General features: G+C 32.2%; 1 protein-coding gene and 1 non-coding gene across 2 annotated transcripts in view; one reads left to right on the forward strand and one right to left on the reverse strand.

Annotated features, from left to right (window-relative positions):
- Rfx3 (regulatory factor X3) overlaps positions 1–26,596 on the reverse strand; it is a 305,603-nt gene that overhangs the window by 272,466 nt on the left and 6,541 nt on the right. The window lies entirely within an intron of this gene.
- On the forward strand, positions 24,629–24,732 carry LOC144254711 (U6 spliceosomal RNA). The gene has a single exon (XR_013343573.1). It is a non-coding gene; the product is annotated as a U6 spliceosomal RNA (small nuclear RNA).

Genomic DNA, 26,596 nt, shown 5'->3' on the forward strand with positions numbered 1-26,596 from the left:
TGACTTCACTATCACTATGAATACAGAACATTTTGGGGTATGAAGTATTACTGTACACATTTGTTATTATAGACTATGGGATTGAACAGTATTTCATAACAATTTTGAGCAACACTACTATGAGTTATACATACTTACAATTAAATGTTTGTAAATAATTCTATCTTCTCCTTTAATTCTAATCCTTTCCTCCAACTACTCTCCCCTATACCTACCTTGTGAATACCAATTTTGAAAATGCAGGCTAACAAACAGTTGTGTCCTTTACTCCTCTAAAGAAGTTCAAAAACAAACAAAAAGAAAACGAACTCTAAATTTAAACACATCTTTCGCTATTCTTCACCTCATTGTGATACTACCAGTTGCTCAAGATCTCTTAATTTCTTAAATTAATCCAAGTTCCTCCGCTACTATACCAATTCAGAGTTGCAAATTTGTCTTTGCCACTCATTTTAAACTTAAAATACAATTCATTTCCTAAAATTTCACTCGTATAACATTCAATTATTCATTTTCAAAAGATCAGTTGTACTGGGTATCACATATACAAAAGGTTAAATATGACATGCTCCTCACACACAATGTATCTTGCCAATCATGGCAAGACACTCTTTCCCTAATATTCAAAGTTGTACATTGACTGCAATAATTTATTTTCCTTGTTTCTCTCTATATTCTACAATAACTCTTTTTTTATTTCTGGAAGAAACTATTCAAAATATCCTTCTTTTGTACTTAAACATTTATTGATGTCACTACAATAAACTTGGCAGTGTGCTATGAGGTGTCTAGATGATGGAGTATCAAATGCAATGGTGAATAAAATATGGCTATTTCCCTCTCTATCTCCTGCCAAATGCTGCCCTAATTTCTACATTCTCCTGGAATTCAATGATTTTTCATCTTTTTAGTCCTCATTTTATCATATGCCACAATAAAAATTCCTGCTGATTTGTCACCATGTCAAATGGTCACTTCCAGTATCAAGCAAGAGAGGCCAAAGCCCTGGGCTGGCCCTCTGACCAAGTACCTTATCAAGAAGTCTGCCTAACATAGGGCCATACTGACTCATCTAAACTCTATCTCAGCATAGTCCAGGAGAATAGTCCCACAGATTACATAGCCATGAGCTATCCTCCCCAGGTCAAAGGTAGATATAGATACACATCCACCTCTTAACCCATGGGGCTGTCAAGAGAGAGGTTGCAAGGGGTGAGACAAGGCTGCTTGAGGGATGGACATGTGGGCATGCTATGGAAAGGCACCTAGGAAATGGGGAAAAGGAAGCAGAGGTTAAGACAGAAGCAAGGGAACAGAGTGCCAGTTCTCCCTTAGCCACTATGTTCTAGAAAGAACTGAAAAATTTGGGAATGCTAAGTGGCCATCCATCTCATTGCAAAGCTGTGTTATTGTCAAGTTAGGAGACTGAAGTGTTATTTCATTCAGCATTTTCTTAGGTTATTTGCAACATGCAATTATATATTAATAAGATGAGTGATCTTCAATTTGGTTTTTTCCACTTTTAAAAAAAATTGTGTTTTTTATTGGTTCTTTTTAGTTACACATGACAGTAGAATCTATTGTGATATATTTATACAAGCATGGAATATATCTTATTCTAATTAGGACCTCAGGCTTCTAGATGTACACAATGATGAGATTCACTCTGGTGTATTCATAAATGTACATAGGAAAGTTATGTCAGATTCATCTCAGTGACCCTTCTACTCCTACTTCTCCCCATCCCGGCCCCTTCCCTTCACCATTTGTATTCTTACTCTTATTGGTGTTAGGGGTAGGCTTGGTTCCCTTATCCTATTTTTCAACTGATGGTTCCCCAGCCCTAGTCTTCATTATAACCCAATAAATTTAGATTATAATAACAACATCAGAAGTAGTAACAGTAGTAAAAATCACATAGACAATGCCTTCACTGAAACTCCTAACATGAAAACAGTAGTAAAAATCACATAGACAATGCCTTCACTGAAACTCCTAACATGAAAACAGGTATCTATCTAGTCTATGCTGTGGCTCTTTCATACCCTTCAAAACCAATTCCTCTGCCTAGTTGTTACCCATATCTTATCCATAAATTCAAAGAGTAACTGGATTCCAAACAAGGTCTTTCTGAATTAATAGCCCAAATATTTCACCCTATACTTACTTTCAGATGATTAAGAAGGCATACCTGACTTCAGACCCACTCCTTGTCAATCTGCCCTACACAGATCTGCCAGATTAGTATTCCTGAAGGGCTACTTTCCTCTTCAATTGATGCACTTTAAACATACACACTATGCTCTAACCAGTTAAGTTCCAAATCCTAAACTTTTTTCCTTTCTACTCCATCTGCTTCACTATTTCCCAACAAATTCTTCAGACTCTATACCAAAATCACATATGCCTCTACCCTACCATATATATGCATAACCTCTTCCTCACAATCAACACATCTACAACAAAAAAAAACATTTAATATTCATCCCATGGTATACCTCTTTCCTAAAAATTTCCCTAACTACTCAAACTTAGAATTTTTTTATCAATTTCTCTATGCCCCTGTAATATTGATAGTCATGAACCAATTAACAAGTAATTAAGTGATATACTCAGCATGGTGAGAATCACAAAGGATACTGCTTATATTTTTATTTCAAATCAGTTTACAGGGTTAATCCTGTCATAAAGAATTATAGCAAAGACTAGTAAAACAACCCTAGAGCCACAGTACTTGACAGAAAATCCTGCCTTGATCAAATATTTCCATAAACTTTGGGGTAAAGTTTGCATAGTACAATAATAAGGAGCAGTTATTTTATAAAGAGTTTTGGTTATAGAACCTATTTATACATTAAATTTTTGAGAATTCTACAGAACTTCTGTTCACATGTTATATCTGGTCAAATACTGTTAAATTTTCAACAACCAGCTTTCACCCCTTTCCCTCTCCACCATCCAAAAGCAAATTTGCAGTTTCTGCTCACTTCCATGGTGTGAGCAAGTAAAGTACCAAGCTGATAATGTGACATCCAGAATTAAGGATGAGATAAGCAACAATGGCTCTCCAGGTAGTAAGAATAGGCTTCGGAACATCATTACTTGTATCTATATATATTCATCATATTAGAAAAGAAAATGGAAAAATGTAATAACTGCTAATTTTAAAACAATAGTATTCCATTTTACATGAAAGACTTTGGTGTACAAAGCCCTTAACAGTGAGAGTTCTGACTAGTTTGGTAGTTCAATTAGTTTTTCTCACCTAGCAATATTTCAAAATGAAGAATTTTAACTTCAGACTTCACTGAAAAGTCTGTACTATCTCATAGTTGTGTACACTTTATATGTTTATAAATACATATGTATGCATATAATATTTCCCCCAATTCAACCACTCAAAGTGCTAAGAATATCAAAGACAGAAAGCTAATTACAAAGTAAGAGCTTCTCCACTTTTAGGAAAGAAAATTCTATGCAGTGAAAAACTTTATGAAGCTAAGACATGAATCTTCACTGAGCTGGACAAAATACTCAATTAAGCATAAAAAACACAATTATGTTCTACATTTTTGTAGATAATTGCATCATATATAAGATAAGTCAGAGTTACATATTCACTGATATCAAAAATGGCTGCTATCAAAATGCAATTATGTTTAATTTTGAAATTTGAAACTTAAAAACAATATTTTAGCAATGTTGAATTCTTTAAAATTTTATTACATAATTAATAGTATAAGCAGGTAAGTTGTACAAGAAAAAATCATTAAAATATTAAAATTTATGAAACCAAATATGAAATAAATAGTGATTTCATCTAAGACAGTATCTGTGTAACAGTAAGTACTGTTTTCCCTGGCTCTGAAGGTATTGCTTCAGCATGACACTCTTTCACTTTTAAACTATCATTGTTAAGCAAGTTCTGTACCTTTTCCTTTCCTTAAGCTTAGGCTAGAATTTCTTTTCTCAAAGAAATGAAATAGGATAGCCATTGCATAAACCAGTCTAATCTCCCTTGCTACATTAAACTATTATTTCAAACTACTTGTATTCTTTTCCACATATTATCTTCTTATTGAATTGAATCCCTATCATGATCACTTTGGCAACAATGGAATATATTAATTTAAACTATATTATTATAAATCTATGATAAGCACATTGAATATTTTTTTAAGCGAAAGGCCCCAAAGTATCAAAGGTAATCAGATTTTTATGTGACTCTACTGTTGTTTTACTTCTAAACAGAAACCATGATCATTTTCAGTTCTCTGATATTATCAACAGAAAGTGCTAACACAAACCTGGGCAGTTCAGTCACTTCTTGCTCTAATTTTTTAAATAAAAAAGATTTTAGGAAAGAGGCTAAGTCTCAATATGCTTAATAAAATAACTAAGCTTATTCTATTCTTCAAATTCTACCCTGGTCAGGGTGGTATTTCACCTGTTAGTGTATATTTTCCTGACCTTATACCCTGAAAAGGTTCTAGCCCACAATCTGAATCTGTGAATAAGAGAAGGGTCACTTTACACATTTATGCTAAAGAATTCCTAACCCTGATCAATACTGAAATGATTTAATAAAGAGCATAACATCTCTTTGAAAACAATTTTGATTATTTTTTATTAAGTACAGTTCCATGTTATTATTTTCAGTTGCTACCCTCTCCTCTAAAACCCTTCTCAAATCCTATACAAGGAATGAGCCTGAAAGATAAAAATGACAATGCTAGCTACCAGTTTTTTTAATTCCAGATTGCCACACTAAGCTACCTTCATCTATCTTATTTTACATTTTACGTTCTTTCATTTTATGACCCTATTGAGGTAATATTTAAAATCTGAGATAAAAGTAGTTAAGGAACTTATTTAGCATAATTAGCTAGCAAATGACAAAACAGGATTTGAATTCAGTTCTTATTCAACAGAATAGAACTCACTTTTGTTCCCAGCAATTCTGTAAGCCAGTTTGTATCTTTCAACCTGCAACCGATATGTTAAGCTAAAAATATGGATGACAATTTCTGTAAATAGAATTGGCATGTTATGTCTTCTATAGCATAGTTTGGGTCTCCGTAAAATTTTTACAGTTCCATTAAAGTACTACAATAGCTTTCTATTAATACTCTTAGTCCTACAAAAATCCATATTTAAGATCAGTTGAGGGAGATAATTTTCCACAAATTTGCTTCATACTGAACCTGTTTGTATCTCTAAGAGTAGTCTATTGATTTAATACTCAATAAACTGACCTATAGTACACATGCCATATTTCATGATGTAGAAGATAGGGATAAAGTCATGAATCATTAGAATGTGTATCAAGTCAAGCTCCTTAACTGCTAAACTATAATACAGAATTAGTAAGCAGGTCAGTTCCATAGAGTGCTACATACTAACTATGTAACATACTATGTAACAAAGTAAGCAGAAATATCATTGAAGGTAACAAAAGCCAGATTAACAAATTTTTTTCCAGAAAAGTAGACAATTCACTTTCATAAAAGTGATACTAAATTTCAGGCATTAAAGTCTTGTGGTTCTACTGGATTACTGAGAGAGAAAAGAACATTAAAATATTCCAGAAATTAATAAACCAGAGGTAAAACTTTGAAATGTTTTGAGTTATGCCTACTAAAGATGGTATTTACATTGAATTAGAGCACTCATCACTTAGCAGAGGGGGAAAAAAGGCTTCTTTGGTGAAGTCATGGTGATCTCTGGATCTATGATGCCTCATAATAGATCCTCATGATAGATGATAGTAGTGTAATATTAGGTGGATGTATTAAAATATCTCAATGAGAAAATGCCAATGTGGGGTAAGCTATTATTACAGGAGTGTAAAGGCACATTTCACTTAATCACTGATAAACATTCCTACCTAAAGCAAATTTGTTTTAAAATGAGCTTATACTACCATTTACTTGTTCCATGCCATGAACTTGCTTAAGAGGTTGATTTTACCTTTAGCTGAAGCTGTGTATTTTTTAATCTGTTTAGGGCAGCTGTCAAGTAATCAGAGTAAGCAGTACCATTTTAATAAGGAAGTCTTTTAATGAAATATAATAGGTCACAAATACCTAATTTCTGCTCTTTACTGTAATTGCCAGCCTTTACTATAACTGCCACTTTAACAATCTTTTCCAAATGCTGACACAAAAGATGAACAAATCAAGAGTATTAGCATATGTGTATATTTACAGCTTATTGCTGTCAAAGGCTGTAGTTCTACTCCCTATTCCAGTAGTTCTACAGGATCTGTTTCTTTTGGTGGAAGCATCCTATTTCAGGATATGAATGTATCTGAATTAATCTCCTTTTCTGGGCTACATTAACACACACATACTAAAGGCTCCAAAGGGGAAATGCTAACAGAATTATAGCACAATTTTATACCTTTCGAAATGTAATAATACTTTTACTGCCATTGTGAAAGACTGTACATCTTACCACTTTAGTCTCTTCATTAATAAATTCTCTGGTCCCTTAGTCATTAGTATATAATTTTAAAATATATATATACAGTTCACATAGTTTTCTTAGATAAATTTTAAAAGGTTTTATAATCATTCATTTTATGTAAACATCAACTTAAATCACATGTATAAAACTACAGGGAGTTGCAGAAAAATAAAAATAGAGGATCTTAGAGAAGCATAATATAATGCTTTTTATTTTTAAAAAGTACATTATGATTATTTAATCATGGTGCAATTTTCAGCTTATGATAAACTGTTGAAAATAATAACCCTTTTAACTTTTTGTTGTTTTGTTTTTAATTTTGAACATAATATTTACCAATGGCTCTTTAAATTTGGTCCTATTATTTCTATTTTAATATCAGAAGTTCTATGCACAAAACATAGTTTTAAAAGAAGTTTGTCCATTTTTTAAAAGCTAAATGTCCCCAAATCAAACTAGCTTACTGTGAAAAGAAAACCATGACAACTGTTTGTACCTCTTGCTTTATTATTACATCCGGCCTGGTCACTCTTAGAAATTCAATCTATTATGGTTGCTAGGAATCTGTTGCTGTGCAACCTAAAAGGGTATGCTGTGCTTTCACGCTAAGGAGTGCTAATAAACCTGTAGGTTTCCTTCTATGGGGCTGACCAGTATGTTTAACGGGCTTAATACTTTTCAAGAGTGATCGGCCCACAATTCTAGACATATCCTATTAAAACCAAGTCACACTGAGAGATTTCTAACAAAGGAACAAAATGCTCAACATAAACAAATATTCAAAATGTACCCTCAGAATCCCTACCTAATTTGGTAAAACAAACAAAGAATAGATTATGATCTACATTTCAATTATACCACCTACCATCCCCAAGTTTTTTATTTCTAAACAGTCCCCTAAAAGGTTATAATTGACATAAATAACTGATATAAATGAACGAGGCAAGTTTCAGGGGTGGGGGAACTTGTAGGACAAAATACTTCTAACTTAAAAAAAAAAAAACTACTGTATTTCTATAAACAATAGAAAATAAACTTAGGAATCTAGAAGTTACAAAATTAGTATAAATGAGACTATTGAAAAAGTGAAGAAATTCTAAATTTCATTTTATTAAAAAAAATGACAATTTGAGCTTTTTAAAAATCCCATTTAATCAGTAGTGATTTCATATTAGATCTAAGCCTAGTCTATCCTATGCACAGTTGATAATTTTAAACATTTAAAAAGTTACATCAATTTGTTAACAGTAGACAGCATTACCAAAATATAAATGAGAAGAATAGTGTCTATCAATAAAATACTTCTAACCAAATTGTGTAAAACAGACTTTGGACAGTAGCAGAGGTTAAAGGAGGACAGCTAACTCCTCTCTAAAATAAGAAACTGCATTGACTTACTTGCTTGTAATTGGCCTTTTTCACAAAATGACACTGATCACATAGAAAAACAAAAATAAGTTATTTAGTAATAGATATCATACAAAAATATATCCAGAACTTTCCAAGGATATGGTTATATTAATATGTTTGCAAATTTGAAAGTTAAAAATAAAATTTAAAAATAAGAAAAAAAAGACATTTTCCCCGTATTTCTAGCAACCCTGAGCACCTCTACCTATTTACTCTGAGCTGGGAACACTTTTTAATCTGCCAAGTGCACTACCTTATTCTTTTTTAAAGAGCCATGTTAATCCGTCCTTCAATGGTTGCTTTTATTTCTTCTCTTTATACACCATAGAAGTAAAGAAAATTATTTCTCTAAAACTACCCAGAAGCAACAAACAGAGGAATGTGGAACAACTATCCAAAATGAAAGACAAAGAATTCTATAATAAAGGAGAGCTGAAGCAGGTTGAGAGGTGCAAAGACAACATCTGACCAAAGAACTCAGGCTGTAACATGAAGAGAATGGGTTGGCTAATAAAGTTTAGAACTAAAACAGTCTATAAGTAAAGAGATGCAGACAGAGTAATGGGAAGGAAAAAAAATGATAGTGATAAGAACACATTAGAAAGAAAACTGAAAGAGGAATTGCAGAAACACGAGGATTTATTTTACAGGTGTGAAGGAAAAGGAGAACTATATGAAAATTTGTATTCAATCATTATATATTTGCCAAGCCAGTTTTACTTCCAAAGAAAGCATCAACAACTCAGAAAATTCGTTTTTAAAAGACTCAGTGATATATAGAGCTGGGGATACAGCATACTCAAGGCCCTAAATTCAATACCCAGTTAAAAAAAAAAAAAAAGATTCAGTGAAGTCAGTACACAAATTAGGATGTAAAAACGCAATTGAACATTTAGAGTACACTTAACTTTACGAAGTAATTTGAATACTTTGTAATGATTATAATTTTGATTTCCCCCTCCCCAAACAAGACCAAAACATTAAAACATCACACACACAGAGGTAAAAAGAATTATTAAAGTCAAATTTGACTTATAAATATATTATTCCCAGAACACTGTCAGGCAAATGTATTAACTTCCAAAGTAATTATTTAATGCTTGGTCAATTACTAGTCAAAGACATTACAAATAATTCTGGTCTGACCTAAAACAATCAAAGTTCTAAACACTTAGGATCCTTGCTGGCGTGGAAATAAAAGCAACAGATATAGATATCCAATACCAGAAGTGTTGTTGGAAAGTGACCTCTGATATCCATCAAGTCCTTGCTTCCTCAAAGCTACAAAACTGCAATGTAATTATAAAGCATGTCATAATTAAGGGAAACTACACAATATTCAGTGACAGAGAATAATACATTCAACTTAGCAATTATGCCTCTTTTCAAATTCTAGTTTTCTTGGATTTATAACATCCCATTTGATTCATCACTATGTATAGTACCCTTAATTTAAAAAAAAAAAAAAAGCAAACCCCTCAATGAAACCTGCTAAAAAAGAAGTGAATTCTGATTTTTTAAATTTCATGAACTTAAGAATTATAAGTTCTTTGGTATATCACATAATTAGGGTTGCTAACCAATGACACAGGTTAGAACTCCTTATGACTATACTTAATCCTATCTTTTTATCATATTAAAATGATTGTCATTAATATTTTTTTCCTTTCTTCTGACACAATATTTCCTTATTTTGTTATTTCATATTATTTTTCGTAATTTGTCCACTAAAGGTCTTTAAAAATTTATAAGAGGACAGTCAGGCATACTGAGACATGCCTGTGGTTCCAGCGATGCAGAAGGATGAGGCAGAAGGATTGCAAGTTGGAGGGCAGCCTCAGCAACTTACCGAGGCCCTCAGCAATTTAGTGAAACCCTGACTCAAAATAAAAAGTAAGAAAGGGGTGGGGATGTGGCTCAGTGGTAAGTGTCCCCAAGTTAAATCCATAGTACAAATAAAAAAGAAATTTATAAGAAGGATGATATGAAGTATAATTGTCAAATAAAAACACTGAGGATTTTTTAAATAAAAACACTTTCACTTTTCAACTACTATTATTCATTTTTATACATTAAAACTTTTTAAAATGGTATTGGAGCAATAGATTTTTTAAAATAAATAACTGAAGAAACTAAAATGGCATCCTGAAGCACATCATACAAATCCAAGAGATCATTTCATTGTGCATCACATTTCAAGTGACAAAAAAGATAACCTCAGATATCTCAGTTTTCTTGGAAGAAAAACATATAGGAAATGTTTAGAAAGCATTTAAAAAAAACACATTAATAAAAAAGTAAATGTAACTTTATAAACATTAGCAAATGGTCTTTGTGGAATCTATATTAAATTTGAAAAATTGTATTTAATTCCAACTAAAAATCTAGGACCAGAAATACCAAAGTTCACAATTCAAAATTTTAAATGATACTTGGCTAAAAAAACAATAAACAGGGGATGGGGCTGTGGCTCAGTGGTAGAGTGCTTGCCTAGCAGGTGTGAGGCACTGGGTTCGATTCTTGGTACCACATCTGAATAAAGTAAAGGTCCATTGACAACTAAAAGAAAGAACATTTTAAAAAAACAATAAACATTTATTATTTTCATGATTTCTTTTCATCCACCCTCTATCTACCAGGGAGGTGGCACAACATGTAAGGCAGGGCAATAGACTTGACAATCTAACCCTGACTCACTGTGCTGAAGCTCCTTTCCAAAGGTAAAAAGTAAGGGGAAAAATATCAGATATGTGGGAAGTAAAGGAAATCTGAAAAAAGATAACCATGAGCTAATAATTATGAAAGCAGAGTGACTGATAAATGGGAATTCACATTTCATAATTTCATTGTACTGCTCTATTACTGCATTATGTTTAAATTTTTCCTTAACAAAAAAGTTGGAGGTAGCTGGGCCTGAGGATATAGCTCAGTGATAGTGCTGTGTTTGCCTAGCTATTCATGGAGCCCTGAGTTCAATACCCAGCACTGCAAAAAGAATTTATTTGTGAATATGAATATGTATTTGTGTATGTGTGTGTATATACATACATATACACACACATTTATATATGGGGGAAAAACTTAAGAGTTGACTCAATATTATACCTTATGTATTTTTTCATAAACATGGTAGTGGTACAAGTGGTAATACTAAATTTGGCTTCTTTAATTAATTACTTACTTATTTCTTTACTGTCAGTAATAATCAGGTACTCATGTTCAATAGAGTCTGGCCCAGAGGTTGCTAAAATATGTGCACAGCAGACTCACCTGGGCATATTTGCAATTATAATTACTGAAATAGCCTTTAACAATGGAAACCATGATTAAATATATACATACGTATATACATACATATATATATATTTATACACACACACACACGTAAATATATGAAGTTACATACAAACAGAAAAAGGTCGTTTTTTGTTTTAGGATTCCAGAGAATTTTCTACTTCTTTAAGCACGTTAAAACAAATATTAATATTAATTATATTTGTACTATTTTTCAAGTTTTCCATAGAGTACAATAACTTCAAATGTGAAACTATGCAGTTCACAATAGATGACAGGCAAATAATACTAAATATTTGATGTTGAACTGAAATAGAAAATATGATTTTGACATTAGCACAATGACAATCCCAAAATATCACCATAACAATCTATTTGTCAAAATAACAACTCAAGACAATTTGTCTCCATTAGTTTTTATTTATCTAAATAAATAACCCCTCATTTGTCTTTTTGCATATGCAAAATTTTATAAATTTAATTCATTTTCATTAAATTTATTTGTAAAATTACAAAATTTATTTATAATCATTAAATTGGGGGTAAAGATACTAGATAATGATACCTATTATCTATATAAATAATTCTACTTTCACATTTTATAAGACATGAAAGAGAATCATTATCATAGAAACTATCATATGCAAAGTTGCTGTTCCAGTTAAGATTAGCCAATCTGGGGATTATCTAATCAAACAGCATTCCAGCAAATTCTAATTTCTATATATCCATTATCATTTTTACATTTAATACTTCATGTGTAAATTCTGTTCAAATTTTTAAGGTATATTTATAATTTTGTAACTGGCACAACTGGTTTATTGTACATTTGGATTGTTTCTACCTCTTGGTTATTTATAAATATTGTTGCTAAGAATGTGTTATATAAGTATCTGAGCTTCTGATTCAATGATTTGGGTATATAAATCCATGGATGAGGTTGTTGAGTCATATGGTAATTCTGTTTTACTTATTGAAAAACTCTTTTCTACAGTAGCTGCATCCTTTATTATTCTCATTAGCAATGTAGAAGGGACTCAGTTTCTCCACATTTTCACCAACACTTGTTTTGTTCCTACTTTGTGAATTATAGCCATATTAGGATATATTTTAGTAACACTTGTGTTTCAGAAGAACCTCCCACTTTGAAGCAGGCAAAGTGGACTTAATTCAATTTTGAAATGATCTCAATCTGCTTATTCCTTACATCAAATCACAATACTATTCATTGCATCATATAGGTATAGATGTTGATAATTTTATATGCACACAAAAATGCATGCATATATAAGAAAGCATATATAAAAATGATAAAAGGTGGTAACAAGAAAGGCAGGAAGTACTTAAGGATAGATGTTTTTAAAAAATCATGACTAATATAGCAGGAAGGCATCAATCAAAAGCATTAATATAATAAATATTTGAAGAAATTACCAAAAACTTACCTTCTTAATTTCTTTGTTCAAATGTTACCTTCTCTGTAAGATCTTCTTAATCACCCTACTTAATACTGCAATTTCTCTACCCCATCATCTATCTTCTCTATCCTTCTTATTTCTCTCCTTAGCATTTATAACCATCTATATATACTATATGTCTATGCATTTTGTTTCTCATCCCCAAAATGTTTGAATGTTAGCTTCTCAGGTGAGAGGCCTGATCAGTTTTGTTCATTGACAAATCTTCCATGGCAGCTCACTTCTTAGCCCATATTGTAATGTACCAGTATTTGCCTAAATTAATATAAAAAGTGAAATAAGCAGATAACTTAAATTTCTGTTACAGAAATTGAAAGGCGCCCCTTGGGTCTAAAAAAAGTTAAAATGACATAGTAACTGATAATAAACTCGGTATCTTATGAGATGGTACGTGATAAAAATACACTGATTAAAGAGGGTTGGATGGGTATAGATTTATAACATATTTCATTTGGTTGCCTGTTTACTATTACACATGTTCCCATGTTCTATTATTAGTGTTATAGTAGCTACTGAATGTATATTTCTTTTAAAACTTGATTAATCCTCCACTTTTATTTTGATATAGTGTGGCATTTTTCTTATTTATTTGTAACATCTTTTATACGTGAAGAATGTTTTTCCTTTGGCCTTATGACAAGTGTTTTTTAGTCTAGATTTTTCTTTTCATAGAATTTGGCATTTTGTATGTGGTCAAATTGATTTCTTTATCTATAACTTCTGCTATTTGCAGCATGCTGTGCCTATCCTAGGTTGCTATAAATATTAATTCCTTCTAAAAATGTTACAATAAAATTTTAAAAGGGCTATATGGATTTATGAATGAGTTTTATATAAAAATAAAGGTTTACCAAAAATTCTCTAGTAGACATCAAAGCAGATAACCCTATATTTCCATTGTTCAACCTTAATTGAAATATCTCAAATGCAACAACACATCTGATTATTGCAGACTTTTTTTCCTACAGAAATTTTTTCAGTTTCCTAAATTATTATTATTATTTAAATCAACTGCCTTGGTACAACCCTGGAACTCAAGTTGTGATGTTGTACTTTTAACATCCCAGTGGGCATAGTGAAATTAAGCAGCAAAGGAGAAACATGAAAGGTCTGAGGTATTCAACATAGTCCACTAAAAAGCAAAGTTCTCTTTGGATTGGGCAAAGGGGTGGGGGGGTGGTAGGGAAGGGACAAGGGGGTAGGAAAGGTGGTGGAATGAGAACATCATTACACTAGGTACATGTATAATTTCACAACTGAGGCAACTCTACACTATGTACAAGCAGAGAAATGAAAAGTTGTGCTCCATTTGTGTAAATGAAATAAAATGCATTCTGCTGTCATGTAGAACTAATTAGAAAAAAAATTTAAAGTTATTATTCAACAAAATAAAAAAAAGAAAAAAAGAAAAATTCCAATAACACCCCTGTGTTTTTCCTATTGTAAGCAGCATTAGGAAATTCTGCCACAACTAAAATTGAAGGTACTTGATTTAATAAACTATTCCCCAACTTATGAAACAAAGAAATTAGTTTTCTTAAACACTAAATAAAGCCCAAGCAAACATAAAATTTCAGATAGATAGGTGAAATGCATATATAGAGAGTGAGTTACAAAATATCACTTGAAAAGGTCAGAAGAGACCTAAAGTCAGCCAAAAGCTACTGCTCACTAGAAGTCCCTGTATTTGATAAAATATCCAAAATTCATTAATTCACACCACTTAATATGTTTTGAACAAAAGAAAGCAAATCAATCCAACGGAAGTAATAAAACTGCCTTGCTATAATGATCACTATTTTTTTAAAATGGCAAATTTATAGTTAAATGGGTTTTGCTTAATCGACTAATATCCATTGTGGATTTCCTTCTATTAGAAAAGGACCTTGAGTTTCTGACTGAATTTAAAACTCTATTATATAATCTTCTGCCTTTAAGAAGCTTATAAACAATTTGAAAAGATTAAATATTTGCAAATAAACAAAAATCTAATCAAATTCCCAAGCCCCTATCAGGTATGCTAAGAAGTTAAGAAACTCATTTTAAGTGACCCATCAAGTTAAGGATCACTTTAACTCTCCACTGCTTTCACAGAGAAGATTGCAGGGCCTCAGGCATGTTAAGCCAGAGCTCTTCCACCCAGCCCTAAATCTAACTTTAGAAGAAAGGAGTTTAAGTAGGGTAGAAAACATGTTCTCAGTAGAATAAAAGGATGAGAACCTCAGGCAGGGTGGTATGCCACTATAATCCTAGCTATCAGAGACTGAAGCAGGAGGATCTCAAATTCAAGGTCAGCCTGGACAACTTAGGAGACCCTCTCTGAAAGCAAAAAATAAAAAGGAATAGGGATGTAGCTCAGTAGTAGAATGTTTGTCTAGCATGCAGGACCCCCGATTCAATTACCACCACAACAAAAAGGTAAGAACCAAATTTTAGACAAAATAAATGACAAGGCATAATTCAGGAAACCATACAAGCTATGAAGAGCAATGATCATTTATTGAGCACACATGTGTCAGGCAGTGTTTTTTTGCCTACAGTATATAATGTGATCTTCAAAACAATTAAGTTTTATTTTATTAATCTTACTTCATGGAGTTTAAGTAATCTGCTCAAGGTTAAACTACTAGGAAGTAGCAGAGCTGAAATTCAAATTCAGGTGTTGTTCATTTCAGAGTTTAGCCTCTTAACTAATACACAATACCATAAACCATGCTTGTCAGGAAAGGGAAGTTACTGAGTAGAATGATAAAGTTTGAAAATGGACATGAGACCATAACCTTCCAAACAGCAAAGTCAAGTAGTTTTATGGCACATCATGGCACTGAATATTTCTTAAACAATTCTGACAAATAGGCCATGAAGAATTCTGAGAGTCTGATCCAGTGAAACAAGACTCTTGACCTATTTGTAAAAATCCAAAGAACCTCTTTTATGAAGGATTCTATTAAGCCATATTTTTTAAAATTTCAGCAAAAATTACTCAAATTTGTAAATTCATATAGTAAGAACACATTCCCTATTTGAGATTTTTCCTCTTTATGTCCAAAATAAGTAACAATTTAGTATTTATTCCAACAATTTAATCTCTAAATCCAAACCTCAATTTAAGACTTTAAAGTATTTTAACACTTTCTGGTAATGTGAATTATGCTTTCAATACATGCATTTTCTGGTCTATTTTATGGGCCAGCACACTTATCAGCAAATCAGAAATACAGTTATATCAAAAAGTAAGTTACTTAGATCCCTTCCCCCTTAAAAAAAAAAAAAGTTTTTCTTCATAAACCAAAAGCAAAAGCAATGTAATAGAGTATATCTGTCTACTAATGTATATCAAATAACATTACATTTTTCTAAAACTATAAATAAGAAAGTTTTAGGCAAAAATGCAAGAACTAACTAATATTTCATCATATCTTTGTTTATCATATCTCCTTTTTTTATTGAAGTGAGGATAAATCCAATGGGAACAGTTTTACAAGAAGGCTTGTCTGTGGGGATTTGCCTTGTTAAGAGCAAATGACAAACGGTTTCCCCCATAGGAAACCTACTCTTGTTTTATATAAATGTATCCTTTCAGATTTGGTACCACAAATGAGACTGCAAAAAAAAAAAAAATCAGATTCTGTTTGAAAGTTCCATTGTCATTGTTTTGGTGTCTCTTAGATGGTTTGTTTCAAATAATTAAACAATGTCAGCACTCAAATTGTTCATCTTTATCACAGAAAGGATATCAAAACTAAGTTAAAGTCTAGGCTCACTGATTTACTTTAAATTCTAAAATAGAGAAGAGTAAAACTATATCTTGGTTCTTACTTATTCTTATCACAGTCTCATACTATTATCAGTGAACAAGATATCTTTCCAAAAATTCAGATTAAGAAAATAAAGTCATATAATAGCATGGCTGCTGGTATTGCTTCTAATTGCTGTGGAATGAAGGGCAGCCCATTCACATATTCATTCTGCTGGAACACTCATGAGTGCAGCAACACCTTTAAAGCCCAACAGGGCAAGCCTCAGCATGTCCTACCTCTATGAGCTGCCAGTACTTTGCTTTTATTCCACGAGTGAATGACCTACAGGAACAAATGTTTCCATATTTAAAATTAATAAATGGATTGTTATAACAATCTTCAGAATGTTTAGAATCACCTTTATCTTTATCAAAGAAGTGAAAAGAGGGGCTGGGAAAGTAACTCAGTGGTAGAGCCGATGCTTACCATGGGTAAGGCCCTGGGTTCAACCCCCACCACAAAAGGAAGGAAGGAGTAAGGAGGGAAAGGAAGGAAGGAGGAAAGGGGGACACAGAAAGAGTAAAGAGGTACATGTCAACCTGATAATTACTTATACTAATACATTAGTTATGTATACATCATTAATATCCAGTAAGGGAAAATACAAATAACAAGAATTTTTAAAAAATCTTTAATTTTCTTTTTCTAGAAAAATTATGAAGAAAGTTATGGATAAAATAACAAATATTCTGAATACTAAATGCTAAGCAGAGTTTACACTAACTAAAAGACAAGGATATTTGTCAGAGTGAGGAATGAGGAGTCTGGGGTTCAACAGCCTCAGCTCTGATAATGTATATGTAACATTTATCAGAGTCACTTAACCTCAAGTCACTTAACCTCAGTTTTCTTATGTAAATAAGTAGAAGGTAGGCAGGAGTAACTAAACAATCTCCAGAGTCCATCCTGACTTAAAAACTCTGATGTTAAATAAAACCCTAATTATGTCTCTACTGAAATCCTATATATTTGTGCCATTTAAAAGCATGTGTAACTCTACTAAGGGACCATTTCACTTGTCTAATCTCTACTATAGCCCTCTGGCTGCTTCTTTTGGTCTGCTATGCTGGGCCAGACATAGTAGAGGGACAAAGGAAAATGGCAATAGAATAGTTTAGCAGAGACGGGAAGAAAGGCTGAAATTGAGTCCTTGAGGAATGAAGACAATCAATAAAGGGGGTTTGAGGTTCCAGCTCCAAAAGCTTGGCTACTATGCAAACAGAGTCAAGTTCTAAAACATAGGTCAATGCTTGGATAAAGCTCTTTTACATATAGAGATGGTCTTCTTCCTAATAAGACTATTAAACTTTGCTGTTAGGAAATTGCTATATAGAATAAGTAGATCAATATTCTCACGTTGGAAATGTGAGAATTGTTATCACATAACATAAATTATTATATTTATCTTAATGACATCACAAATTTAAATACACTGGCAGTTATATTTTAAAAGAAAATGATCTTTAAATGCTAGAATAAAAATTGCCTGTGGTTTGTTCTTCTTTGTTTATTCTTGGCATTATTGGTACAGGGGATTAAACCCATGGGAGCTTAGCCACAGAGCCACATTCTCATTCCTTTTCATTTTTTGAGACACGGACTCGATAAGTTAATGAGGCCACTTCTGAACTTGTATACTCCTTCCTCAGTCTCCCATGTCACTGGAACTACAGGCAGTGCCACTGAGGCTGGTACCTGTGCTTTTATTGATACTATATGAAACATAAAATAATAAAATGCCAAATAAAATTATACTTTGAATTTAAGTATGAGATATCTAAAAGCACAGAAAATACTACATGGAATATAAAACAATAAAAAGCCAAATAAGCATGGGCTGGCTTGTGGCTCAGTAGTGAAGCGCTCACCTAGCACGTGTGAGGCATTGGGTTCAATCCTCAGCACCACATAAAATAAATAAATAATTAAAGTTATGTCCATCTACAACTAGAAAACTGTATTTTTTAAAAAGCCAAATAAACAAGTTGCAGTGGCACATGCCTATAATCCTAGCAACTGAGGAAGCTGAGGCAGGAGAATCACAAATTCAAGGCCAGCCTCAGCAAGCTAGCAAGACCCTGTCTCAAAAAAAAAACAAGAATTGGAGATGTGGCTCAGTGGTAAAGCACCCCTAGGTTCCATCCCTGCTACAAAAAAAAAGGAAAGAAAGAAAAAAAAATAACAATTTGATTTTGATTTTAAGTATAAGGAATCTGAAAGCATAGAAAGTTGTTATAATGTTGAAATTGATATTGCATCACATTCATAACAAAATGTACTACAAATATTACTGAAATTAGCATATATATTTAATGATTTTTTTTTGCAGGGTTACATTTATGTTTGGTTCAATACTGACTCATTAAACATTGTACTGGTGTTTTCTTCTTATACTACGTCTTCCATCTACTTCTGAAAAGCATGAAAATCTAATATCCAGGATCACTTAGCATAGGTATTTCCTAATGGCAAAAAGAATTAAATATAGCCCTTTGAGAAAAGAAATGGTAGTTAGTTATGGGATAAAATCATTTAATTAGAGCATAGTTTTAGTTATTGCACATCATTTTATTATTCAGTCTGGATAGTTATCCTGGAATAGAAATATTTAAAAGACTGCTACAAAATCTTCTAATGTCACATACATTTCTAATGCACACTGGATCACACAGAAATTTAGTACTTAAAGTTATACACAAATTAAAAATAGAGACCTTATTTAATGTATTTATTTTTTCATGCTGTCATTTAGTTTCTAACAATATAATATTTTTAATCAAGAGATTTAGATCTACATTGTGTTGTATATTCAAATGCCATTAATTATTATTTTATTATACACATTAGTTCATATCATAATAGTTTTCAACATAAACAATGTTTAAGGTGTTTTTTGTTTTTGTTGTTGTTTGCTATAGACTTTAAAATTAGAAATGTGCTTCCTTCTATCTGGCCTCAGTAGGATAATAAAAAATTAGGGAATCTCCTCATTACTGAAGATAATAAATAAGAAAATATTAAAGAGCTTTCAATGCTATCACAAATTATTAGTACATTAGCTTTTGTGTGTCTCTTCCTTTATATTCTACTATAAACAACTTAAAATATGTCCTACTAACTGAGCAGCTAACTTTGAAGGAAACATACCAGAAGACAGTAGACTCTTTTCCATTATCAACTTACAAAATGATTTTAACTATTTATCCAAACCTACCCAAAGAAGTTAAAACAATGACAAACAAAAGATTAATTCCATTTCACAACTGAGAAGTATATCTCAAGACAGTTTTCTTTCTGCATCCTGCAAACAAGAGATTCTGTCCTTGTACTTGCCACTTTTTTATCACATTTCAAAACCAGGAGGCTGAAATTACTAAACAAAAGACTTAACCAGCAAGTGAAAACAACCTTCCTAATTTAATGCTGAAACAATATGAAGATAATCACTTTTAAATATTTTGCCCTCAACATAAGCATTAATTTAAGTCTACATTGAATCTGTTCTTAACATAAGATTTAAAAATTTTCAAAGCAACACAGAATTCAAGAAGAGTTCAAGTTTATTTCAATAAACAAATATTTCAAATTTTATACCTTTAAGAACAGTAAAAAATAATAATTTTTATATCTATGTGATGAGTACATGGCAGTGTGATACTATTCTACTTTAATATGAGTTTTAAATATTTCAAAATGCAGAAGATTTTAAGAATATGTACTTTATGGTATACAGTGTTTCAATATATATTGGTTTCCCAAACATAAACTGTTTTAGATATCAGATAAGCAGATATCCCAAATGAAAATATTTTGTTATTTTTTCATAGTAATTACAAGAACACCTGATACAACATATCAACTTAATGCTTTTCTATATATATCATCTAGAAAATCAAACTTCATACCATAAAAGACAAAGGTTCCAGAACCTTCCAGGTGTGTAATGGCACATGCCTGTAATCCCAGCAGTTTGGGAGGCTAAGGCAGGAGGACTGTGAGTTCAAAGCCAGACTCAGCAACTTAGTAAGGTCCTAAACAACTCCTTGAGACCCTCTCTCTAAATAAAATATTTTAAAAGGGCTGGGGATGTGATTCAGTGTTGGATTTAATTCATGGTACAAAAAAAAAGGCAGAGAACCTTATTGTAAATATTCACAACTAATTAAAAAGAAGAAAAAGTGTGGTACCATGCCCTTCAATAGATGAATGGATGGATAAAAAAAAAAATGTGGCATATATACCATGTAAACACAATGGAATATTACTCAGCAATAAAAGAGTATAAAATCATGGCATTTGCAGGTAAATGGATGGAGTCAGAGAAGATAATGTTAAGTGAAGTTAGCCAATCCCAAAACAACCAAATGCTGAATGTTTTCTCTGATATAAGGAGGCTGATTCATAGTGGGGTAGGGAGGGGGAGCACTGGAGGAATAGATGAACTCTAGATAGGGCAGAGGGGTGGAAAGGGAATGGTAGAAATATGGGGTTAGAAATGATAGTGGAATGTGATGAACATTATTATCCAAAATACACGTATGAAGACATGAATTGGTGTGAATATACTTTGTATACAACCAGAGATATGAAAACCTGTGCTCTATGTGTAATAAGAATTGTAATGCATTACGCTGTCATATAAATTTTTAAAAATTAATTTAAAAAAGAAGAAAATGCTAAAAAAAAAACAAGCATAATCTTTTCCTCCACTTCCACTATTTAAAATCGTAATAAGGTTAAAAACTGATGGTTCTTCTGATGTGGTAGAGCACACCTGTAATCCCAGCTATTCAGGAAGCTGAGGTAGGAGGATCACAGGTTTGAAACCAGCCTCAGCAACTTAATGAGACCCTGAAACAAAATGAAAAGGTTGGGAATATAGCCCAGTGGTAAATGCCCCTGGGTTAAAGCCCCAGTACCAAAAAAACAAAAAAACAACAACAACAACAAAAAAAAAACACCACCAACAAAAACAACTGCTAATTCAAATTATTTCCCCATTTAGAGTGGTTTACCATCTAATCACCTTATTTTTAATTTCCAAATTCTCTATTAATTTCAACCAACTCCATTTTCTTTTTTATTCTTGCAGATTCCCAAGGATACCATCTATCATTTCTGAAGTCTTCTACAATTTGAAATCTTAAAAAATATGTCCACATACCTGAGAATATGCAATTTTGCATCTAATACCCCATTGTCTATCTTTTCTTTCAAAATCCTCCTTTAGAACCAATGGGTATCTAAGCCATTTCAGTATTTCTAAATGTTAATAATATTAATGTAAAAAATAATTGGTACTAAAAACACATTGATGTAAATCATTTAATTAATCAAATTTAAAGCTGTATTTAAACTAATATTAAACAAAAAAACTTATATAGTGATATATCCAGGTACTTCTTAGACCTTTGCTATAATATTTTTGAAACAAATACTACAAATATTGTCAGTAATAGCTACATTATTATTAGATATGTTGAATATAGCAAACCAGGATTCACACGTTTGCCCTGATATGATCCTTCTTTTTCTTTACATTGTACTAGCAACTGTTCACATCCCAGTGTTTTGAATTACACAATCCCGCTCCCATTTACCTTCATTTTTACCTTAGTCTTTCAGATTAAGCTGGTGTTCTAGGTAATGTGCCATCTATTGGCATTATTTCTAAGGTTTGTAACCCAAAAGGTAAGCTGGAATTTCCAAAGATCACATAAAATACATATTTGGGAAATTCCACACAGCAATGGAAATAAACAAAAACATAATTTTATAGGCTTATGTCATGCAACAAAAATAATTACTTCTAAGTTTATCCAGGGCAGCAGGCTGGAGCTAATATGACCTTCTCTCACAAATTACTCTGATCTTTATCTCCAGTCCATGGTCACTTGCATTCCTCTCAAACTCAAATGTGCTCAGGCAATTCTAACCCAGTTAAAATATTAAAATACATCTCTTTCCAAGTTCAAAGATTTTTAAAAATCCCTCCTCACTTCAAAGCCTTATGGTTCTTATACCTTTGCTGAAATATAAATCCACATCTATTATATAGCTTTACCCATTCAATATTATTTAAAGGTTTTAAATTTCAAAACTCAGCAGACTTCTAAAAAATAAAGGAACAGATCAAATGTTGATCCAGCAGCACAATATTTTATCCTACTATAATTTAAATTAATTACATTTTTTGTCTTTAACTATAATTTAATTCAATTCAACATTCATGGCCTTTATGAACTAAAAATACCTCTAAAACTCATCAGGTAATGTGAGGCACTATTAAAAACTATTTCTAACATCACACAAAAGTAATTCAAAGAACTTAAACCATTCCCCTGATTTTCTTTGACTCCAGAAAATAGCACTGAGGTAAATGTTAAATGTCCCTAATACTATTCCAAGATATATAATTCAAAAACCAGTAAGCAAAAAAAAAAAAAAAAAAAAAGGTACTGGTAAGTTCTACAGCACTAAGCCATATATCATTAAAATTACTTTCTAAAAGTGTACACACATAAACACTCATATATACAAACAGTTTTAAGCTAAATTCCATGTTATAAGTATACCATAAAAATGTAAAGCATTTTTAAACACCCTTTTTAGAAGCATTCAGTATAATCAAGTTGTAAAACAAAGAATCTAAGTTTTCTAGTCTCTGTGTATAAATTTTTCATGTTGGGTTCTCACTGAGGCACAAATACATGTTACACATTTAAAGCTTTAGAAGTGATTTCAAGATTATTAGTTACTTATGTTTTTTTTATTAATGACCCTTAAGCTGACACTTCATCAAAACTCCTCTCTTAGACTGTTATCAGATATAATCAGATGCCAATCAGTAAAAGCCTGTTGTTACAGATATATTCTTGGGTTATTTAAAATGTCAACACCAGTAGCAGAAGAAAAACCTAGGTTTTATTTCAAAAATTATACCACAAAATCACCTATCTACAGCAAAATTTTAAGAGAAAGATTTAGGGAATCATTTAATGCATGAACTAGTTTTTCTCATTATTTCGTTATTTTATTCCTACCTATCTGAATCTGTACATGACTAAATCACAATACAGCCTCCTTAAAAGAGAAAGATATTGTTTTATATCCACTAGTATCCTAAGGAACAGACATTTACAGATATATTCAATGTGTAGAAGAAAAGGAACCACTAAGTAGAAATACACTCAAACTTTAGAAGTAATAATTTAATAATGTAATAAGTATTTTATTAAAGTAATAAAATGCCTACTCTCACAAAAAATATATGTTCTCAGTACAATAGTTTAGCAGAAAAGAGAAGAAATTTGGAAAAGATGGTGGAATTTCTGAGTTACTTCACAATGCCTATCTGGAGTCCTAACCCCACCAAAACTTCACAATCCAGGAAAATGAACTGGGAAGAATATATAAGGCACTGGTATCAATAAGAAAAATAGGATATGATTTTTAAATATTATCTGCTTCTTCCCACTCTACTATAGCAGCATCTCCCATTATTCCATAACTAAAGTATGGAAGAAAGAAACTTAACTCCCAAGTCAAGTAATATGCAACTCTAAGATGGCTGAGTACACTAAATGACTGAGTACACTAAATGACTGAAAATTAAGAGAACCAGATGCATTCTAAGGATGATGGTTATATTGAAATAAACATATGCTATTAAGCATACAAATCTTAATGTAGTTCAGAAACTTGAATGTTTTTACATTAACCAACTAAAAATAGCACTCAAAAATAATTTTTAAAAATTATAATAATGGGGCTGGGGTTGTAGCTCAGGGGTAGAGCACTTGCCTAGCACTAGTGAGGCACTGGGTTCAATTCTTAGCACCACATATAAATAAATAGATAGATATATAGGTAGATAGATAGATAGATAGATAAAATAAAGGTTAATTAACAACTAGGAAAATTTAACTTAATAATAATAGTAATTAGAGTCTCTTAATCTTTCGTTCACTTACCTATTAGGCTGGCAAAAGAATTGAGGTATAGTAGAATATGTGACTTTTCCTGAATTAAGCAAAAATGCTTCTGTTCTTAGCTAGTCCTGCTCTAAAAATCCTGACATCTACTTACCACATTAAAATTTTATGAAAATGCAGATGACTTAACCAAAAGACATAACAGTTTTTCTGATACCAAATCTGAATTAAAAGAATGATTATCATGCTCACTTCCACAGCACATACACTAAAATTGGAATGATACAGAGATTATCATGGCCCCAACACAAGAATAACATGCAAATTTGTGAAGCATTCCATTTATAAAAAAAAAAAAATTAGGCTCTAAGTACAAGCCATATTCAAAATAAAAGTAATAATTATTACTAGTGTAGAAATATAAGAGAAGACTAGTGTGGATGATGGCAATGCTTCCAGACCAGGGCTTCAAAGTAGTCCAAAGAGTGTCTGAACTTGCCCAGACCTTGACAGGATTTGAGCTCATTTCAAACACCAGTTGAATAGTATTGGGGGGAGGGGAGGGGGGATGAAAAAGTCAAGGATTTTATAAATAGAGAAATGTAAAAAATGAAATCAACAGAAACCTAAATTACTTTCTAGTGCTTCTGGTCTGTCTGTCTCTCTCTCTCATCTATCCACATTCTTGTGAAATTATGTCCGGTTTTAAATAACTCATTGGTGAGCAACAGGCAGGAGCCCCAACTGTCAGACACTTGTCTGGCACACATACATAGTAAAGCTGGCTCCAGCAGGAACTCAAGCTGTGAGGCTCAGATAATTCCTATGTGGGTGAGCAAATCAGGGCACTTGGCCATCCTCTCTACTAGAACCAATGAAATGGTAGAACCTTCTGACACTTTGCCATAGGTATGGTCATTATCCTAGTGTCAGGTTTAGAGTTTTATTTCTTTGTTGTTGTTATTAGAAGCAGCAAGGGCAAGCAACATGCTAGCCTTTCAGAACATAGGTAAAGCAATCACCAATTCCTGGCTCTATGTTATTGGCATGCTTCCTTTTCCCAGTGCCAATTTTGGCATGGAATCAGAGACTATTAGTGTTGGAAAGAGCTTTGGAGATTACAAAGTCCTACTGTTTCATTTTACAGATGGAAAGGCTGAGACCTACAGAATTTAAGTGACTAGGCTAAGGTTTCACACTTAGGGGCAAACTGAGTACTTTTGTTGTCTCCTCTTTATACTTATTTTGCTGGTACTTTTGAAGTCCTTAATTTTTCACCTAGTCACTGTCTCTCATTTCCTTTTCTACCACATCTTAATTTATCTGTCTCCTCTCACCAACTAATATACTTTATTTTTCTTACTCTCTTATCGCTGATTCAGTTCCTATTATCCCATACCTATTTTTGCCTAAACAGGAAACATCAAGAACCTCTGGGACTCCTTGTCCAAGCAATATAAAATAAAGACAAGTTGTATTGACTGGGTATTTCTAAATGAGAAAGAATCCAGGAGTTAAAAAAGTCAGCAACAGACAGGCATATGTGACTGTGCAAATTAGAGAGTGAACTAGAGATTAACCCTAAAATACTTAGCTAGAGGCAAGAACAAACTCATGATGAGGGAGAATTCTGAATCAAAACTACACTTAGGTACATCATTAGTGAAATAAGGTTATATATTTGTTAAAGAGAGTAGTCAGATGAATATTGTAAGAAAATAATAGATGACTGAAAATAATCTTCCCATGTAAAGCCCTATTTCCTAGACTTTTTTGAAAAGTTTCTTTAAAATGTGTCAAATTCACAAGCAAAGGAGATGGCTGAGTTGAGAGTAAGTCTCATTTATGTGATGGGGCTAATTATAAAAATAACGTAAAGGGGGTCATATAATTAATTAAACACAAGATGGGGGAAGATAGGAGCAGGTAAAATGAAAGGCAAACAAAAAGTTGGTACAATATACAATACTTTTGGGGGAAAAGATGACTATCAGACAATTTTTCAGATGGAATGTGTTAATCATAATTTTTCTACTTTGACAAAGATTAAAACCATTTAAATCACTCTAAAATAAGAAAAACATTTCATTCTTAATCAAATTGCTCAAAAGAATAAAAATGTATCAAATTACCAAACAGCAACTTTATATTTAGCTTCCAACTTCAAAATGCTAAACATTTCTAACATCCAAAGAAAGGAAGCCAGAGAAGA

Source organism: Urocitellus parryii, chromosome 4, assembly GCF_045843805.1.
Source record: "Urocitellus parryii isolate mUroPar1 chromosome 4, mUroPar1.hap1, whole genome shotgun sequence".
NCBI lineage: Eukaryota > Metazoa > Chordata > Mammalia > Rodentia > Sciuridae > Urocitellus > Urocitellus parryii.